We start from the raw sequence: 18,950 nt of genomic DNA, 5'->3' as shown, positions 1-18,950 counted from the left end.
TTATCACCATTGCCACCATAATTGGGGTTTCAATTTACTGGGATTGTTGTAGACCAATTTTCCTCCTTCACCATCACTAATAGATGCCTCTAATTACCCTTATGTATTTCATGTTGTTTAAATATTAGAGGTTTTAAAAAATAAAATTTACACACTATCTATCTATCTGTTTGTCTGTCTGTTTGTCTGTCTATCTATCTATCAATTTCTCTTTTATATGTGAATTATTATGAGATAAATAAGGATGTTTAATTGATAATCATACTTTCTACCATTGTTTTTTATAATTTTTTTACCTTGATGTTCTTAATTTCAAGTTTCACTTTTTGGAACTTATTATTTGAGTGAGGCTATTACATAATATGTTATAAATTGAATTTGTATTATTATTCATTACCTGCAACGAGCATGGAGACCATCATTGAACATTGAAACACTATTGGCAAGCATTGGTTTGTTTCATTTTTAGAAAAATCCTTGATGATGGCCTTATGTGTGATATTGTGAGATTGCTTATTCTTGCCATTGGTTTCATTCCCAAAAAATTGTCATTTTCTTACATTTGATCTCTCATCCATAGTGCTGAACAATAGAGTGTAGAAGACATGCACAATAGATCTACATTTTATCAAAAGGAGAGATCACGGACCCAATAGTATGCATTGCAAATGGAGTGTTAGATAAAAACTATGCCAACAAACATTTCAAATCTAGGTAGCTCACCACAAGTATGAGCTTGAACAAGATTTCCACTAGATTAATATCAATATGGATAAGCTTCACTACAACTTATTCCTACTCATCTTGGATTTTAACAAAACACATTTCGTCTTTCTTTTTCTTTCCTTTAGGTCATGTACTACTCCATGATTTAGATTATTAGTGCATCCAATAAACTAATAATGGAATGTTTATTTAATTTTCAAAGCAATTTAGTTATCTAATTTCACCCTCTTTGTATAGTTTGGGCAGGGATCAAATGTAAGGAATGATAACATAAATAATTTAAAGAAGTTGATGTGGAATCTGTAAGTAGATCTCCAAATCAAAGTAACATTAAAGGGAAGATAAAAGATGGGAGTCCTATAAAATTAAAAAAAGTCTCTTACAAAGAGACTCTCATTGAAAAAAGAACCCACAATACATCCAACAATAAATCATGTCCCTAAGGGGTCAATGACAAATGTTAATACAAAAATGTTCAAGGTGAATGCAAGCTTCAGACCTACTTATTGTGATGATAAGAATCATCAGAAAAATTACCTACTCATCCATCTATTGAAAGAAATGACAATAAGGATGAATTTCTCTAAAATGTTGTGATTGGTGATTCATCTATATTGCTAGAAAATGTATCTTTAGAACTAGGAAGAATTGTGCAAAAAGGGGATATAATGGGCAAGGAGAACTTCCATTCAAGAAATGGGAATTTTCATAAAATTCATTAAAATGTGATGAAATCATTGGAATGTGAAACTCAAATAAAAATGAGAGAGAATAAAAAACTCAAACCTTTACATAATGGTCTATCAGGAAATACTAACTAGAACACCTTGCCTTTTATAAATGATGATGATCCATAATGCAGCAAATTGTGTGAGCTTTAGCCTTTAAGACCAATCATCAATAAGCTTCCTTTATCATGACAACTTCAACCAGAATGTATATTCGATCCCCATCCATATTGTCTCAATGTTAGGTCATTGATCTATTGGACACTCTAATGAAAATAAAAATGAAAATTTTTTGTAAAAATAGTTAAAATATGGTACGGAGTAGCAAGTGGTCTTTTTTTACTTGAAGTGGGATTTTGGCTTAGAAAATTTTGATTACATTGGGAAATTCAACCTACCTCCTACCATTAGAATTTTTCCCTTTTTGAAAAATACACCCAATTTGTCTTTTATCTTAATTCTAATTTTTATTCTAAAATAATTAAAATACTTTAACTTTCTCTAAAATAATAATTGAAATAATTAATTATTTTTATCTTTAGAAAATATTTTAAAATATTTTCTATGTAAGAGAAATGATACAAATAGAAATCAAATTGATTGCAAATCATAGTTTAAAATATTAATTAGTAATTGTGTCAAATAAGTGTGGTTGGGATGATAAGAATATATATCTGATAATATTATAATCAAAATTATAAGGTATTCAAACTTTGATAGTGTACTTGTTGTGCATTAATGTATATTCATTTTCAAACAAGTGTGTCACCACCAAAAGGAATTTTTTTATCCATTAGCATTTTCTATTTTTTGTGAGGTTTTACATGTCAAAAGGTCACCTCCCACAAATTTTTTGTCTTCATAGTTTTAATTTAAGTTAAGTAACATAATTTTAATTTATAATAATCAAAATTTGAAGATGAGATATTTGTTGGAAATATAGATGGAGTAACTGAGGGGGGGGGGGGGGGTTGGGGTTGAATCAGTTATCACAAAAAAAAATCCACAGATCCCTCAGATGTCTGATAAAACTAGTTACTATTGTTACTCGATAAACATATTGAAAATGTTGTAACTTGATAAATGTAGTGTATGTTATCATTAACAAATCTTAAAAATTCACAATGATTAACATTCAAGAATAAAGAAATAACATGAACACATGAGGCACTAGATTTAACATGGAAACCCAATATGGGAAAAACCACTAAGTAACTAGCTACTGATTTTCACACTTCTAAAGTAAGCCCTATTAGGAGCCAACCTAGTTAAAGGTTACAAAATACACTATTAGGTGTGACTTTGTTAGAGGATTTAATCACCCCGTTAGGAGTGGCCTTGCAAGAGATCTTTAGAACAATTCAATAGAACTGTCACCTTGTTAGAGGATTTACAAATGGCTGTTAAACCAACTCTGTTAAGAGATTTAGGAATCACTGCTACAATTGTTAGAAAGTAACAATGAAATGACCTGAATGAGATGCAACTAAATCATTGATTACAAATCTCTATTCTACTCCACTAGATCCTTCCTGATCAAATAAAACTTTGCTACTCCTCAAGGATATTTGACCATCCTTCAAAGTTCGCTCACACTTTCTTCTTCAATCAATACACTTGCATGCTTACTCATTACACTTTAGAATTCTCAACTTGACCTTTTATTTATACCTTGCAAATTTCAAGTCAGCCCAATTACAATTTACAATTACCAATAATCATTACATTAGTCGGCTACAATCATTACTTCAAATAATTAAAATTTATTTCTCAAATTAACAAAATCCTTCATTGGTCGATCCTACTTGGTAAACACTATTCCTGAACAAATTTCTTGTGTTAACTAATAGAAGCTTGGTTAACATTATGAATCCTATGAAATCCTTTGGAGATCGAGTGAACTCGATAAACACTAACTTTCCTTCGTTAACCATGTGAGCTCAGTTAACATTGACTTCTGTCACAAAATCCTTCAACGCCCAAGTGAGCTTGGTAGACAATGTTTCCACAAAGTAATTTCTAGGAATGCTTGGTAGACTCTAAAATTTTCTTTGCTGACCAATTGAGCTCAATAAGCATTGTCTCCCAACTAATATGACATTAATTTTTGTAACATCAAAGACAACACACAATTAGGTAACTGTATCCAACAATATTATTATTGTCTTTGAAAATTTTCTTAAATGGTGTTCTTATGCAGTAGTGGAATAAAATGTGAGAACTAAAAGCCTATCTAGGAACCTATACAAGAAGAACAAGATCAATAGTTTGGCTCATTGAGAATCAAACAACAAGGATCTCAAAGAAATAGGCACCACACCCATAGGGTACAATGTGTGAGAGTGCCTTCCTAGCAAGTCCAAAAATTTTCCAAGGTATTTCAAAAGGAATGTCAAGTAAAATGTAGGATTTGATATATAAAATCCTTCTTTAGATCTTAGGATATTAAAGGTATACTATAAAGATGAAGGTGATCAGATACTTATTATTTCTCTATAACAAGAATAAAAAACCATTTAGAGTGTTCCCTAATTTGAAAATGGAGAGAGAGCATAAGAAAGAGTAAATGTTTCAATAATGTAGATATAATCAATATTTATGGTGATCTATCTCTCTAGCCATCTCTTTGTATGAAAATCTTTTCAACTATCCCTCCATCTCTTTGTGTCTCTACATGTTGTTGAATATACTTTTAATTAGTAAAAGTCATCAATATTTTTAATGATTTTTTTAACTACTAGTTATAACTTTATAATTCTTTTAATTATGAATAATAGAATAAAAATTTGAGAATTTAAACAAGTAATATAAATAGAAGAGAACTAAAGTAAGACTATTTTTATTAATCTAGTCATTGATTGATATACCTCTTAGAGGAAAATTAAATTAGTTTGCAATATTGATTGAAGAAGCTAAAATGGTGAATAAATTATCCAAAGTTATTTAACAGTGCTATGTATTCTACAAGATGCAAATTGAAACCATGATTAGTATGAGAAAGAGAAGGCCCAAGGGAAATGAATGAGTTATGGAAAATAAAATAAATCTAATTTATTAATAAATAAACCTTAGAGAAAGTGAAGAGAGGAAGTACAAATGAGAGATTATTAGTGACTAATTATCTACTCACTTATTCAGTCATTTTTTTGGTAGTTTATTAAATCATTTTTGTTTAGGTGACTAACTATTAGTGACTAATTATCTAGTCACTTATTTAGTCATTTATTTATTAGCTTATGTAGTCACTTCTATTTGGTTGATCTTGTGGTTTTACCCAGTGACCAAATTAGTCACGTATTTAGTCACCTATAGTTGTAAACTATAAGGAAATGGTGGAATGTGATTAGTTTTAGTCATGTGACTAAAGTTTTCAGTGGTGTGACTAAAATATTTAGTCACATAGTCAAATATTTCCCAAAATGTACTAGTGAAAAGATTCTTGTCAGCCCTGTTCCTTTTGATTTACATCCCCAAAATAAACTTTGCCAGTCCTAAATCTTTTATTTTGAATTTCAAGATCAATCAAGATTTTAACATTGAAATAATTTTTTTACTATTTCCTATAAACAAAAGATAATCTATGTTTAAATAAATAATAAGTATTTGTTCACCTTCATCTTTATAGTATACATAGTGATCAAATTTAGATCTTGTAAAACCCAATACAAAACACATGTATCATACTTTTGAGAACATATTCTAGGTGATTGTTTCAAACCATAAAGAGACTTCTTTAGCTTACATATTAAATGATCTTTACCTTTCTCTTCTTCAAGACCACTATGAAGAAACATCATTGTCACATCCATCTACTCTTTAAAGTCATGTACCACTGCAAGTGACAAAAAAAAATTGATGGATGTTTAGCTTGGCTATAGGAGAAAATATCTCTCCATACCTGATCCCTCCTTTCTAAGATTATCCCCTTCATAACCAATCTTCTCTTTTACTTGTCAATCCTACCATCTGGACCATACTTCTTCATAAATAACCACTTAGAACCCACATGCTTTCTACCTTTAGGCAAGGGTACAAAATCACAGGTTCCAATTTTTTGCAATGACTTCATTTCATCCATCATTGCTTCCAACCAAGAATTTGAATCTTGCATTTCAATTTCTTGTTTTAGAGTCCTAGGTTCGTCAACATTTGTAAGAAAAGAATAGGCACAATTAACATTAAACATAGAAAAATTAAAACCTCTATGATGAATAGTCATACTTATTAGGTTTCTACCTTTTCCAATCAGCTCTCCTCACTTTATGTGGTAAAGTTTCCTGAGGTTCAAGATCAAGTTCTTCTTCACTTGTGTGACTACTCGAGTTCTCCTCATCTGCACTCTTGGGAATTCTAGATCCTCATTCTCAACTTCATTTAGAGTCTCAAATATCCCCCTTCTAAAAGGTAAATGGATTTCAACTTGTTCCCTTTTCTTTTCAATCTTCTCTGGTTGTTCTAGTGAGACATGTTTCATCTCGTGAAAGATAACCATCCTATTGTACAACACTTTTTCTAAGAGAGGGTTTTATAATTTTTATACCTTCACACCAATGTCATACCTAATGAAGATACATTACATTTCTTTATTATCCAACTTGGACCTACTCACCTTAGGTACATATGCCTAAACCTAACACTTGAAGACATAGAAATGTCTTAGTGATGGATTCTTACCTGACCATGCTTCCATAGGAATTTTTTCAACTAGTGCTACAATAGGAGAACAATTTAAAACGTAACATGTTGTAGCCACTACTTCAACCCAAAACTTATGCTCCAGTCTAGCACATGCCAACATGCTCCTTGCTTTCTCTATCAATGATCAATTCATCCTCTCTACTACTCCATTCTTTTTTGGAGTATAAGTTATCATCTTATGCCTCTTAATACCATGATCAACATAGAATTTGTCAAAATTTTCATTACAAAACATGCCATAGTTATCTATCCTTAAACATTTAATCTTTCTCAAAGTCTAATTTTCAACAAGGCCTTTAAACTCCTTATAATGACTGAATAGTTTTGATTTAATCTTCAAAAAATCAATGAATGTTCTTGAATAATTAAGAATAAACTATATATAATATCTTGAATTAGAAAGAGAAGGAACATCCACAAGACCAAATAGTCTAACAAATTGGAAGATTTTTGAGAATTGGAATAAAATTGAACACGATTTTTTTGTCCATAGATGCAATGGTTGCAAAAATAAAATTCAAGGTTATAATCAACCAACCCTTCCACCAAGTTTTTATTCTTCAAAGTTCTTAAATCTTTGTTGCCAATATGGAAAATCCTATAATGCAAGAGCATTGTTTTCTCAATAAGAAGTACACCATGTGTTTTCATATGAGATTTATTAGACTTGATAGAGGGTTTGGCATCTAACTTATATAATAGTCCAATGCATCCATCCTTACCTAAAATAATAGAAACCCTAGTCATCTTATGACCACCATGGAAAAATCTTACCTAGACCCTGGCATCATTCAACTTACTGATAGAAAGTAAGTTTTGAGACAACTCGAGTATATGAAGAACTCCATCAATTCCCTTTACTCTACTATCTGGGAACTAGATTCTGATTCTTCCTCTTCTAATGATCACTAGTGTGGAATCACTTGCTAGGAACACCTTCCCTCAGTCATATAATTTATACCTTTGAGAGACACTCTTTGTGATAAATTATGTGGAATAATGTTTTTGAATCTACCAACCATACTTTGTTGGGTGTAGGCATTGCCAAGGCTACTACAAAGGAATCAAAATCATTCTAAGGAGACTCAATATCATAGGTGTATTTCCTCTTCATTTTTTCCTCCTCCATGCAATCCTTTCAGATATGACCTTTCTTCCAACACTTATGAAAATTCAATTTGCACTTCTTTCTAGGAGTGGTAGATTACTCCTAAGACTTTAACTTCATGTCCTCGTTACCTTTGTCCTTAGATCTTCCTTGTACAATGAGAGAAACTTTGGTCACCTCAAAGGACTTCCTTTTCACCCCCTCTAATAGAAGTACATAAATTACTTCATCCATTTAAAATAGGTAGTCATGGTTCTGATGGCCATTACTAAGTGATCCCATGAATCAGGTAATGAGAACAATATTAACATACAATGTTCTTCTTCACTAACAGGCACACTGACAGATGTCAATTTGGAAATCACCATATTTAATGAGTTTATATGATCTTCCACAATCGTTCCTCCATCCATCTTCAAAGACTACAATTTCTTTCTTAGGAAAAGCTTGTTTTCCAAGGATTTTCCTTGATAAATGTCTCCCAACTTCCATAAGGAATGTGCAGTTTTCTCTTCATGGACATTCAGTAAAAATGAATCCACAAGACTCAGTCTTATCAATCCTTTGGCCTTTCCATATGATAGATCCCAATCTTCATGGTTCATAACTAAAGGTCTATTTCCAGAGACAACAATCTACAAATCTTGATCAACTAAGCATATCTGCAACTTTAAGTTTCCACAAGTCAAAATTTGTGCCATTAAAAATTTTAATATCCATTCTTCCTGACATACCAACCATTTCAATTTACAAAATAAACTTGCAAAATCTCATTGAAACCAAATTTGGCACAAAAAACCAAATCCTACTTGACAAGGATAATACAACTAGCCAAGCTCTGAGACCACTTGTTAGGAAAGAAATAGTGTGGAAATGCCTTATGAATACCAAATTTATAGGGAAATAAGAAACAATAAATTTTAAATCAGAGATGAAAAAGTAAATATATAAGTATGAAAAACACCAAATACACAAAGAAACACATATTTAATGTGGGAAACACTTTCGAGAAAAATTGACCGCTACCCAAAAACCCCCAAGCAACTTTGTATTTCTAGTGAATAATTTACATATAAAATCTTTGGTTTTTGCATAGGCTTAGATTTCCTTCAATCAACTAGATTTTCATACACCACACATTCTACATGAATCTTGCAGTCATTTATGCACACTACAACTTGTTACAATATTTAGTAAATAAACCATTACATTATAGAATAGTCTACGAATTTAACCATCAGCCACTAGATGAGAGCATCATTTAACAAACATTATTCTCACCATAAAATTCATGTCATACCATTTTACTATTCTTCATCATTACCCTCCTATAGAATTATTACTATGAAAGCCATACTCCATGAGTGCAGATGCTTCATCCATACTCTATGAGTGCAAACACTTTGTACTCCATGTGCAAGTACAAAAGACATGCATACATAGTTACAAGACTTTTTACTCCATGTAGCATAATTCTTTACATTACACTTCATATGGAAGAATTAATTACCTCGCCCTACTTGTTACTATTGCAGCATCTCACAGTATTGCATCCACTATCGGGTCATTTTCTAGTCTCATTGTATGGTACCTCACTGTATATTGGCCATCTGATATTTTTCATCCATACGATATTTCATTGTATGGTGGACTTCTACCTCACCGCACAATGAGAAGCTACCACCATAGGTTGGACCTAGTCATACCAACAAACCATAGAAAATAAAAGAAAACAACCAAATAAATAAAAACTAAAAAGAAAGAAAAAAGATGACCAACAAACTTTAAAAAGGAAAGGCTAAAACATTAAAAAAAGAAAAAGAAAAGAAAATTATATTCATACACAATACAAAAAAAAATTGAATTATCATAATTGCCTATCTCTAAATATAATTCCAACTCAATATTAAAATAAAAATAAACAAGGTTAATCAAGAAAGGATATTCAAAATAAACTATACTAGCAATTGCAAGTTTCTAGGTGATCAACGATTAGCCAATAAGTATTTTATATCTAAGGAGGCAATGTTTGAAAGGAAAAAAAAGTTCAAAGTGGTTAGAGATGCATGTGTGTTTGAGAACATTAGTAATGATTAATTCAAGGCATCGACAAGTTGACAGGTAGGGGCATAGCTTGGAAATTGGGAAATTGTATTAAGTTAACCATTTCACTGCATTTTGGCGAATAACTATAAAAATCCATAAATGGTGGTGTAATCAAATAATTTTAGAAAGTTGTTGAATATGCAAATCTCTCAAGTGAGTGACAATTCAAGTATTGACTAACATTCTAACATAAAGGGTAATAATTACAACAATGTACATTACATTAAGGAATAATGTAAGTGTACACTTTTAGTTAAAGTGGTTTTTTTAAGAGCAACAATTTTTGGGTTTTGAAAATGCAAACTTGTTAAAGATTAAGAGAAGATTGGAAATGTAATTTGACATTTGAAATGTCTCTTCAATGATTTTAAAAATTATTTACCTGATTAAGAAATTTTTATTTTAGCAATGAATTTATTGATTGAGGAGCTTAATTGGAAATACATGTTTAAGTTGTATTTTAATTTCAAAAACAAAATATAAGAAAAATGAGCTATTTATTATTTAATGTCATAAATTATGTAGTGGAGTTAGAGAAATGGGAATTAATAATACTAAACATGAACATTAAATTAATGACACAATAATATTCACAAGTTTTCTACAATATTTGGAATATGTCATTTGTTATGAAAGGAAAATAATTTGGGAACATTGTGCTTTTCTACAATCATTTTTGAAAAATAATGATATGTTATTGGAACTAGAGACTTTTATCTTTTGTTTTACTTTCAAAAGTGAATTGGTTATTTGATAATGGAAGAAATGTGTTAGAAGAAGTAGTTGTCATAGTGTCAAAATATCAACCTATTGATTCTTGATACAACTACTAAACTTATAGAAGATACAAGAGGTTATTTAAATGGATGTCATGAATCCCCACAAGGGACACTAGCACACTAATTGAAGTCACCTAATTTTGATCTAACAAACTATGTACCTCAAATCTCAATTATTTAACTTTAGTCTTTGTTTTATAGGTAAATTTCATTTGTATTAAAGTAGATGATAAGATTTACAAGTTATCAGCCATTAAAAACTTGTCGCTATTCTGAGTATCTTAACACAAAGCTTAAACAACTTCTACCCACAACCCCATATTACATTAGACAATATGGGCATGAATACCCAGATAAAAAACCATACAACCTTGCTTTCTTAGTGACCACTCACAGTAATGAAGTAACATAATAATACTAAAGACTAGAAGAGACACAAACATAGACTAACATCACTTAAACCACTTGTCTGAGTCTTCCTTGGTGAAGTTTGGGACACTAGTAGTTTCTCCATTATATCAAAAAGTTTTGGGTTTTGTTGAAAGCCTTCAATCTTTGACTCAAGCCTATTCTCAACCCAGACATGAGATGAACCCATTTCATTAGCAAGTTCTAGATTTTGTTGTTCAAACAAGGGTGGTTCTTCAACAATGGTGGTTGACAAGAAATCAATGGGTGTTATAAGATCAATGGTGCTTGAGGATTGTACAAATTTTGTTGTTTGTTTTTCTATTATGGCACTTACTCATATGGGAAATCTTTTTAGTTCCTTTTGTTTAGCACTTACACTAGTTTTGCGCAATGACATGAGATGTGAATAAAACCCTTTAATCTTTATGTATTTTTGTGTTTTGAGGATGATTGTTAGACCAAGTTATGATGAACCATCAAGCTATGTTTCAAATGGTTTCCAATAATTTTGATGATGATAGGACTCAATTTCATGAAGTTGGGTTATGAAAGGAAGTGCCTATCCTTTCATGTTTGACTTGATGTATGAGACTGAGGTGGTGATGCCTATTGGATAAAAGTCCCTAAGTAGGGTTAGAAGATTTCTTGCTTGATCTTTAAAGATGTTGGTAATTTTTAGAGGTTCTCAAGTTTGTGGAGTATCAACAGAGGAAAAGGAATCTAGATATGCTTTCTTTTTTGGGGTATTGTATACACAAACAACCATTGTTTAACAAATTTTCTCAAATGTGTTCCAGAAAGACTTGTATGCATTATTCAATTTCTTAAATGCACAATTTCATTATGTACCAAGCATTGTTTTAAATTCATATGTGCTATTTTAGTGGTCAAATGCATTTTTTTATTATTCAAATGCATTTTTCTACCATTCAAATACATTATTTTAGTTGGTATATGCATTCCAGGAGTACACAAATATGTTATTTTAGGTCTTAAATATGTTGTTTCAAGGTATATTACAATATTTGTATATGATTTAGGGTGAGTTTGTAGTCGTGTATAAGTTTTCTTGTATGTGTTTCCATTTCAAGTTCTTTACCATGCAAAAATAGGCACTTCCAAGCACAACAATAGAAAGTGAAAATAAAATATTCCCTGCACAAACCTAGAATGTAAAAAAATGGCTTTCTATCAATGGTTTGCTAAGGCTGGTGAGTAGGAGGTTTTAGTGTTTATCTGATATGTTCAATTTTACCTCTTTGTTAAAGAGAGCTTCCCACCAACATGAGGGAGGTTTGGCACAATCTCTTTCAATACTAGTAGAGGAAGGCTATGTTTCAGACATAACCAACTTGCACTCGATTAGGAATACAAGATAGAAGGCTTTCCTTCTCTTTAACCCTACTAAGGAAAATCTTAGGAGGTATGCCTTTCTACAGTTGAGTAAACTACCTATGGAAGAGCATGAGAAACTCAAATTGAAAGCAAGTTTGGGAGTTTGATCACCCTAAAAGGGTGAGAGCATATCCCTACTACTCCAACTTCTCACACACAACAAACAAGATGTTCAATTATGAGCCTTTAGCTAGGAAAATAAGAGGTTCCTATTTAGTATATGTGTATGTTCATTCCCAAATTGAGAGCATAGGCCTATTTCCAAGTAGATTAGGGAAATCAACTTCTTACTTAAATTGGTTGTAAACTTTGCAATGTCAAAATCTAATTGACAAGAGTTTTAGGTCTACTTGATTCGGTGCTAGCAAAGGCTAGGCACATTTTTTATCATCTTCATTCCCTTCTTACAAGTTCAGTGACATGGGAGCTCTTGTCTAGTTTGGAAGAGGCCTGTAAACACCCAGAAACCAGATCTGCAAGTTAGATATGAAATTTTTTAAGTCTAATCAAATGCATCACAGAAATGAACATATGTGCTATATGATTACTCGAATGCATTACAAAATCTTATAAAAGTGCTAGAGAAATATGTGTATATGTTAGAAAACTTGTAAATGTGCTAGAAAAGGTTGCATATGCATTATCTAATCTTTTAAATGTGTTATAGAACACTTCAAATGTGTTGCAATGTCTATTAAACATGGTAATTGAACATGTAGATGTGTTAAATGATACTGTAAATGTACTATAGCATTTATAAATGCACTATCAGATCCTAAAAAAGTGTTATAGAACTCTTCAATGTGTATTAAGATAATATGGAAGTGTTAAAATAATATTAAGAAGTGCTAAAACATCTAAAAAATCTTAGATCTGGTATTTGTGAACTTTCAAGAGCATCTTTGAAAGGTTGTTGTTCCTATTATGAGTCTTCTTAGACGTAGTTAAATCTATAAAAATTTAGATCTGCACAAGAAATTAGAGTAAACATAGATCTACAAAGAGATTCAAAGATTAAAATGAAAAGTTAAAGAACAATGAGGCTTTAGAATGAAGCCCCACACTGGGTGCCAATTTGTATACAATGTAATCGTGTATTCATTAGACCTTGGTGTAGAGTGCAATTAGAATACCAATGAGCTAAACTAGACCCAAAAAATCACTATTAAATAATAACTCTATGAACGTCTCATGTTTCCCTACCTACAACTGCTAAAATAGCTCTCAGACCAACATCTTAGTAATAGTTCTAGAATGAGACTATGTTATTAATGCAGATCTATAAAATTCTATATGAGATTTATATGGAATGAAAATTATATGAAGATAACAACACTAAAATGTTAAGATATGTGCATGCGTAAGACTAAACAATGCTATGTAATGCTAAAATGATGCTAAAATGACATTAATTCTCTACAATAATGATACTAAATAGATGATAGCTCTAATATGCCTATAGTATAGATGCATAAAACTTGGGTCCTTCTACTCTTGATTTTCCCTTCTATTTATAGGATTTTAGAAGGGGGTTGGGGTAAGGATCTGGATTTTACTTTTCACTAGGGTTAAGAGTGAAACTAAAAAATATCTCACAAAACCCCAAGAACCCCAAGAGGAACAATCCAACAGACTTGGTTTGTGAGGATAAATAGGGATTTTCAATTCTTTTAAATTCAAAAAGGTGAATTTCACTTTTGAGAGGATAAATGAATTTGTTTGGTTCATTAAATGTCACATTTATTTTCAACTTTTGTCTTTATTTTTTTCCATTTTCTAATTTATTTTTTATGATTTTGATGAATTATTTTGCCTCTCTATAAGCGATTTTGGTCTTTTTGAATCTAATAGGTGATTAATTAATTAACCATTCAAATGATTTGATGTTTTTTATTAAGGAAAATAGTTTTTAACAAGGCCCTAAAACCCTTACAAAAAAAAGAACTAAGAAAAGGGAATGCTTAAAGTAATAGTATAAACTAAAAGCAACCAACTGAAACAAACCCCCACAAAAAAGGGACAAACCTGTAAAAAACCAGAGGGGTAGGACAAAAAACTAGGGCTCTCCAAAAAAGCCAAGCTACTCAGGTGATTTCTCTCATAATTTTTACTACACTGATTTCCAACTCCAACAATCTACCTATCGCCTCCTTCATGTCTGAGAGATCCTAGTCAGGTTCCAAGATGTCCTTCATGTTGGATCTAGTATGCTTCCTTGAGCTATCATCAACTGTCCTATCCTTGGTGATATGGGGAGTAGGGTCCTCCTCCTTGTTGGTTCTATGCTCCTCCACTTTGTTAATGAGAAACTTAATATTCTCATTAGCCTCTTTGAGAATATTATAGTTTTTGTTCCACTATAATATGCATTGAGCTCTCCATCATTTGGACCCTATTCCTCACCTCCTCCACTCTGTTGTCCATGCTCTTTTGTTCCTTTGTTGTCATGTTCTTCAAGCTGTAGTTCTCCCTCTCCAACCTACTCACTCTATATTTGAGCTCTTGGATTTCATGAAAAATCCATTTGGTGGTGTGGAAGTTGTCCACCACACTATTTTTGGCATTGTTAAGGATATCCATATGAGGATTTTCTTTAGTGGTGTCACTAAAAATCACAAGGGTCAGGTCAATCAGCTCTTCCATTTGGATTTTTCCCTCTTCATTCTTTTTCACCAAAGTTGTGATCAATTCCATATTGATCCCCTTTTTAGCAGAAGTAGTATCAAAATTTCTCTACACCACATTCCTATCCTTGCCCATAATCGTGCAACCATATTTACTGAATCTGAATTCTTCATAGCGCTGGTCCTGCTCCTCCCTTTCACTCTGATTAATGTCCCCTTCTTCGCCCTCCCCCATCCCCTATTTTTCCTCCTTGGAATTAGAGACATTCCCTCTTTTCTAACCCCAAGATGTTGTGACATCATCCTCTTTTCTTGTTGCTATTTTGATGGTGATGTTTCTCTTGCCCCTCTTCCACTCCATGCCCTTCCCTTCTCTGAGATCCTCCTCACCTTTAGCACTATCTTCCCTTGTACCCATGCCTTTAGCCCTTTCATTATAGTCCCTATCCAAAGAAGTGTCAAGGCCCTATTTAGGTTCAGTAATTGCTTTCTTCTCCTTCCTTTCCATTTTGATGATTCTTTTACTAGACTCGTGCTATGAAGAATCATCCTCCTCTGAGTCCGTGTGCATCTTAAGGCTGACCTCAGTATCAAAAGGCATATAATCCTCTCTTGACTCTTTAGAGTCCTGTCCTCCCTTCTTGCCCTCCTTCCTATTCTTAATTTGTTTCCCCATATACCTAGCCTTAAAATACTCATAGATTAACATCAAAAGCCCCTCATGGAGTGTCAAGTTGCTAGAATGCTTCTCCTTATAATCATTAATATTCTCATTCATAGAAGAGTAGAGGTAAAAGGGAATAGATATCTTCATCCCATACCTGAAATGGTTGAGAAGCACGAAATGGTGGGTGTAAAGGTGGTCAAATCTGGTGTTAAGGGAGATGTACTTGATAATAACCTGCAGCACGAACCTCCATAGTAGCTTAATGGAGCTTGGTAGATAGTAAGTTTCTTTCTTCACCAATGCCTTCTTTTCCTCTAAATCCTTGGTGAATTCAACCATTGCCTACCCTGAAATCTTTGTCTCTATAGAATTTCTTTCCCATAATGGGAATGCTTATCACAATAGAGATAACATCCTTTACCACCATGAAATCCACCCCATTAATTTTAACAATTCCCTTATTCCAGCTCTTTACCATACTCTTGGTAATGGAGGGATTCTAACCATGGAGCAATTCTATGAAATTCCCTCCTCCACTTCTGAGCTTTGTCCTCTAGTTCCCTCCTATGTCTTTCCCCCACCATGATGTCTTCCTTTGTGCAGGCTCTATTTCTAGTATAGATGCCCTTCAAAGATGGAATATCTTTAGCACTCCTCATTTTCTTGGAACTTCCAAAATTGATCCTTGAAGTAAGTTGATGGATATTTTTAATGTGAGAAGTACAAGTGCTATCGTAGTTACACATCACATTTCTACACATCCCCCATAACTCATTATCAATCATAATAAATCTACACATCATATTTCTGACCATTCCCCATCACTCATAAACAATCATAATGGACTTTTTATTATTCTCAATCTACCTGGGATCCTTTCCCTTTCGATCAACTCATTAATATCTTACAAGAAATTATACCCATCCATCCACTTAGCCATTTCATTGTACTTGACTGCCCAATTAGCCAACCTGTCTACCACTTGATTGGCTTCCCAATACTCATGAGCCACATAGGTTTTTTCAAAGGTCTTGACATGTTGAATGCATTCATCTATGATATTCCTAGTCATCCATATTAGCTTGTTCTTCTCATTAAGGAAATCCATAATATTTTTTGAATCTCCTTCCAGCCAGAGATATTTAACTCCCATTTCTCTAGCCAGTTTGATAATTTGGTGAGCCACAATTACCTCCATATAATGATTAGTTTGTATTCCAAGTGAGGCAAAAACCACAAAAATCCCTTTACCAAAAGAATTTCTAATGATGCCTCCCACCCTAGCCTTTTCAAGTTGCCTTTGGCCACCCATCAAAATTATCTTTATGCCATCCCTTAGGTGGAAGAGTCGATCTGCAACCATCCTTCTTCTTATTTTCCTCACCCTTTGTGCAGAGAGAGGGGATGGGACCTTTGATTTTGGTGTAGTTTTCAATCAAAGCATTAAGGCATTTGTGGAAGGCAATGTCTACCTTTGTTTCCTTCTCCATAAAAATTTTGTTGTTCTGCTCTTTCCAAACCCCCCAACACACATGAGTTAAGGCCCGATTCCACATAACCATGGTATCACTCCCTAATAGCCCATGGTTCCATTGTTAAAAGAGCCCCAAAATGTTGGAAGGGAAGCACTAGGACATGTTGAAAAAAGATAGGAAAAGAGATCAGATAGTTCTGATGAAATGATAATGAATAAAAATATTCTCAATACTCTCACAATGATTTTTTCATAGAATGATTTGATGTTACAAGTGATTTGAAAGTCTATTACTTTCTCCATATCTAATTTTTCCTTTATTTTTGTTGTTTGATTAGAATTCACATTGTTTTAGGCCTTTGCCAATGTTAGGGTGTCTACAACGCTCATTATAGCTATTGCATGCGGTCATAAGAGCAAATGTTATTACATTGGGAAAGAACGCAAGTTCAAGCTCATCCTCTTACAATGAACTGACATTTAGTCAAAAGAGGTTAGCTGAGCTCACGGCTAGAGCTATAGAGATTAGGTACAAGTTGACATTGATTCAACTTCAATTATTTCCATATATAGAGATTATTTAGAAGGTAGTCTCTATTGCCAAGGACATTTTGAAGAAAGAGACTATTTTCTCACAAAATTTTAGGATTCATTGATCTAGTTGTCAAGCTAGAAATTTAGTTTCAAATTTTGGAGCAAGTACAAGAAAGATGGAATAAAGGCTATGCCAATATTGTGGCAATTCATCAACAATTCTTTGATAAGTATCAATTAGCCCCAAAATCCCAAAGTTCCATCAGTAACAAAAAAAGGGGGACTAAAAATGAAAAAGGGGGATATGAAAGACTAAGACAAGGAGAGTCAATGTGCAAATCAAAGATCAGATATAAGATTTAACAAGACTACATTATGGTCTCAAGGGCGGTACTCCTTTGTTTTAGCAATATATGGTTTCATGTCAAAGTGTTTTTTCCACTAATGTTAAAGGGGGAGATTATTGATCTCTAAGCCTATGTTGTTTATTAGTGTCCAAACACTTAGTCATTTACCAGGAAAGATTTTAAGGTCATCATTGTGACCAAGTTATCTAGTAAAGGCCAAGCATACAACACTTATATCGAGCAAGATAGTGATTATCGAGTATTCAATAGCGATTGAGCATATGAATGAGCCAAGCAATATAGTAGAGACTGAACATGTTGACTAGTTACTAAGTGTCGATTAAATAAGATTATAGAAGTTGAGTAACAACATGAAGATGTTTATATGACTAAGCATTAGAGCATAAGTGTCAAGTAATTTAGTTTTGACATATAAATTTGTAATGGCACAAACACATGCAAACCATTTTGGACAACTTTTCTATGATATTTATTATTTGAAGAGCTAGCTAACAATTTGATCATGTGTCATTGGAGAAGGTAATAGAAAAGGGGATGGAAACTAGAAAAAGATGATGTAGTGTAAGTCATTGATCAAGATATAGAACCTTCACAGAATATCTACTTAAGGAAGTTTCTAACCCTAGTATCAGAGAGGTTGTTTGAGATGCATAAGATATGAATGAGTGAAGGTAAAGTTTCAAAGACAAATCAAGTAGAGAGAAATCAGAGCAATGAAGGAATGAATAGAGTTATTAGATTAAGAGATCAAATTAGAGATACATGAAAGAGGAGACCTAAGATCATCTTGCAGAGAAAATTGAGGTTTAGGTATAGAATTAGTGATTATTAATTGAGATAGGATAAATCTCTTAATAGAGTGGTCCTAACATAGCTATATAAACCTCCTAACATAGTCCTTACTTCATTGTGAGTGTAAAATCTTTTGACAAGGTGAGACTTAACAATCTGTTAAGATTTTAATAGGACGAAACCTTCACAGGGTAAATAATATTTTATGATCAAATATTGTAACCCTAAGAGGTTAACTTTATTGTTGCAACAATGAAAATTTATGGGTTTCATGCTCACCCCAGTTTTACCTTCATTTTTAAGTGTTTTTGGGTTACCAAATCATTATGTTATGTGTTGAACTCTTTATGGATGTGATGTATATTATTTACATTTTAATATTTCAATTTTAATGGTAGATCTATGAGATGAATTAGGTGTGAATTTATGTTATTGGTTTTGAAGCTAAAAGTTTAAGATCTTGATTCATCCCCACTCTTGGTATCTTGTTTCCCATATACTTATTCCAACACTTTGAAGAAGGTAAGGAATGGTTCCCTA

The 18,950-nt window shown here is 32.6% G+C and overlaps 1 pseudogene; it reads right to left on the bottom strand.

Moving 5' to 3' along the window:
- LOC149545528 (ADP/ATP translocase 1, mitochondrial pseudogene) overlaps window positions 1–14,810 on the bottom strand; it is a 57,162-nt pseudogene extending 42,352 nt beyond the window's left edge.
- Between the last annotated feature and the right edge of the window lie 4,140 nt (window positions 14,811–18,950).

The sequence above is a fragment of the Cupressus sempervirens genome, chromosome 7, assembly GCF_028749045.1.
Source record: "Cupressus sempervirens isolate cs-2001-9-10 chromosome 7, ASM2874904v1, whole genome shotgun sequence".
NCBI classification, from domain to species: domain Eukaryota; kingdom Viridiplantae; phylum Streptophyta; class Pinopsida; order Cupressales; family Cupressaceae; genus Cupressus; species Cupressus sempervirens.
Note: the sequence above shows the minus strand (reverse complement) of the source record. Positions and strands in the feature narration are given on the sequence as shown.